The sequence below is a fragment of the Gavialis gangeticus genome, unplaced genomic scaffold (genome assembly GCF_001723915.1).
Source record: "Gavialis gangeticus isolate Ggan-Ray unplaced genomic scaffold, GavGan_comp1, whole genome shotgun sequence".
NCBI classification, from domain to species: Eukaryota; Metazoa; Chordata; order Crocodylia; family Gavialidae; genus Gavialis; species Gavialis gangeticus.
In genome coordinates this window covers 87,242,770-87,246,159 of record NW_017728992.1, presented here as the reverse complement: position 1 = coordinate 87,246,159, position 3,390 = coordinate 87,242,770, and the positions used below count along the sequence as shown (strand labels likewise).

The window sequence follows — 3,390 nt, the reverse complement described above, 5'->3', positions numbered from 1 at the left end:
CGGCCTGCGGCAGCCACGTGGTTCCGGCGGCGGCGGGCGGGGCCGCCAGGGCCTGGGGCTTCCACCGCGGGGCCGAGCCGTAGCCCTTCCCTTGGGGCGCTGCGGGAGCAGTTCACGTTTGGGCCTCCGCGTGTGTGGGGCTGCGGCTGCTGCCTAGGTCTTTGAGGTTGTAGTCTGCTCACTTGAAAGTGCTTGGCGGGGAGGGATGCTGTGGCTGCGGGGACGGCACGGGCCCTGGGGCAGTCTGCCAGCCCCTTCTCCCGGCAGGGCTTGGGGGGTCAGTGGGCCCTGGCTCCGCTCTTTGCTCCCCCTTGGAGCCCTCATGGGTAACCTTTGACCCCCCCCGACCCCTTTCCTGATTCATTATTGCCACCAGGTTTTGCTTTCCCTTGCCTTTCTCATGAAGGGAGGCTCATAGGTGTCTTTATGGGTGTAGGCCTGCTGCAACCCCATTGCATGACAGGCCGACAGCTTGGTTTTCAAATTTCCTTACACAAAGTGGAGCCATATCTGCCTTTCATGTGCTGGTTTTATTTATTTACTTATTTAAAAAAAAGAGAGGCAATATTAGCTGGGAAGTTCCCTTAGAAGGCTGGCCTGGGCCTTCTTTTTTGTTAACAAGGTAATAAGGGAGAAACTAACATATTTTAAACAGACTGCGAAATGTACTACCTCTTCCTTTATGAGCATCTGCAGTCACAGCTGCATTTGCATATCACTTGTAAAATGTAGGTGATGAATAGAACTGTATCGCTTCAAATTAAGCTGATATAATGTAAAAGATAACATGCATAAGGAAGGTGTGACTGCCTGTGAGGGAGTAAGGTTTAATAATATGTTCGGGGTTTGCTGTTCATGAATGGTATAATGCTGCTTTTTTATCATAGAAACTTTATGTTCAGTAAGTCTCACACAGTCTCGCATGTATGGTGGTATTCCATTTTCGGTCTAGTTTACAGTGTATTGTAACCTGGGAGATTGCACAGTCAAGTAACCAACATCATAGCTAACGGTATATCAGTGTGCCATGCGAATGTAGGCTTGCAGGCAAAATTATTTCCCTTAAGTTTGCCTAGTGAGCAAGGATAGATTGCATATGCCTAGTGCACTTATTCCTTTGCTGTGATTGGTGATTTCTTCAGCCACTTATGTGAGGTGCCACAGAGTGCATCTACATGAGACGCTGACTATGCAGTAGCCTAGTACTCCTGTGCGGTAGTATCACGTGGCAAAAACTGTTACATGATGCTACTGCGCAGTAGTATCACAAAAAAGGTACTGTATTTGCCAGTACTGCTCTGCAGTAACTCAGGTTACTGTGCATTTATCTAGTACTTGTTAATACATGCACTAAATAAACAAGCAATAATAACTGCGCAGTAGCATCTTGTGTAGACTCTGTCACAAAGATGCGGCTAGATTGTCCCCATTTTTTGGGGTATGTGGGATTACTGAGGAAAAGAGTGTAAGTGATTTGATCAGGGTCCTATACCCAAATGAGAGACATTGGGTGTAGAAAAGAGACTCCTAAATTGTTGATCTTGTGTTCTGACTGCAGATGCCCAAAAGGGGAGAGGTAGTAAATTTCACAGTCTGTTTAGAATATATTAAGTTTTCTCTTATTTATTAACTTACAAATTTTTGGAAATGTTTGAAGCAAGTCTCTGGCAAGATTTGGATCTTTTGTAGTACTATATAACACTGTTACTTGTCTAAATCTATCTCAACCATGTAGTGGGTCCAATAAAAGATATTGCCCATAAAAACGCTTGCCTCACACATGTTCTGGACTGTCATTTATTTTTACAGCATTTCATATACTGTATTTATTTGATTTTAAGAAAAGGTTTCTCCCCTCATTTAACATTGGGGAAAAAAGCCCCACCTCTTAAAATCAACATGAAGGCAGTGGGATCTGTAGCTGCAGCTGATCTCTGCCCTCACTGCCAGCTTTTCACTGCGCCATCTTCCCCCAAAGGTCCTTCCTCCCCATGTCCCTACCCTGTGCAACTTTGCTCCTCAGCCTGCCCCTTTCTTCCCCTTTCTACACCCTTACCTGTGCTACATGCCAGCAGGTTTTTATATGTGCTGCAGTCTGGGGTACTGTGCTGCTCTGGACCTGGGCTAGGTCTGAGTTTAGTGCCTCAGGCTGGAAAGGATCTAGAGCCTTTCAACACAGAGCAAGGGTAAGGGAACAGGGAAAGCAGGGAGCAGTCTGGAGAGGGGAGCAGAAGATGGGGACGGGATGGGGGAAAGGCAGGGCTAGGGCTAGGGCTGGGGCTGGGGTGGGAGGCCTACAGGGGTAAAAGTGGCAATGTGGCAGGCACGTGCAGGTGGCAAGCTACTTAACCTCTCCATGCAACCTGCCTCGTTGCCTGCCCCCCTGCGGCAGTGGAGGGCATGAATTAAAGGCAATCCTCCAATAATTAGTTTCTGTACGTGGGAATTTATAACAAATTTATAGTTTTTCCATGTAGAGAATCTGATTACTGGGGGGTCATCTTGAATACAAGTAAATACAATATTTTTAAATGTCAGTCACTTGAAAAACGTTTCCATACAAGTACTGAGCTGCATTTTTAGTCACTGCATTAGGAATGTTGAAATTTTACTTGTTTACAGTTGTCACGTGAAGTCCCAATTTTTCCCCCCCATGCACAATTGTCTTAAAGCAGTAACCTTTATTTGGTCATATACACATTCAGCCCTGGCAATTGTGCCATTAATGTAATGCCTAACAGGTTAAATATGTGATGTGACATATGCTAAGCCAATATATGGTGCCATCAAATGGTAAACCGCCACAAAGATGTTACACATTTGTTTCAGATCTTTGCTGATCTCTTTGTGGCTGGTTTGTTTGGTATTATAAACAGCTTGTGGCATGTCACAGACATGGGGCTGCCCCATCCAGATCCTGACAGTAATCTGATTGGGGCAGGCCTGGGTCTGGAACTGGGTGAGGAGTTCTGGGGTTCCCTACAATTCACAGGTTTGCTGCCTTGCTCTATACGTCTCTTGGAGTTGGCAGTAGAAGGCAGCAAACCTGCTGGGTCTCAGGGAGCCCTTCCCTTAGATTGGGTAAAGGGCAGCCTGAGTGTCAGCTTGGGACTTAAGGCTGCCCTAGTCTAGTATCAGAGATTGGCCACAGGGCAGCTGTGTCCTGAACCAGGGGTTGTTCCCTGCTAAACCCTGATGATCAGCTGATTGTTGGTATTAGCACAGGGCAGCCATAACAGCTGGGAGTCATGTGATTGTGGTCTGGGGCATTTTATGACCCATTTCCCAAATTGCTCGTGAACATGTAGCATGGCAAGTTGCATGATTTGGGGCATAAAAATCCTCATACCTCAGTTTCATAGTTTCATAGTTGGTAGGGTCAGAAGGGAC

General features: G+C 46.5%; 1 protein-coding gene across 2 annotated transcripts in view; it reads left to right on the top strand.

Moving 5' to 3' along the window:
* The window catches only part of SEH1L (SEH1 like nucleoporin), a 25,076-nt gene that overhangs the window by 465 nt on the left and 21,221 nt on the right, over positions 1-3,390 (top strand). The window lies entirely within an intron of this gene.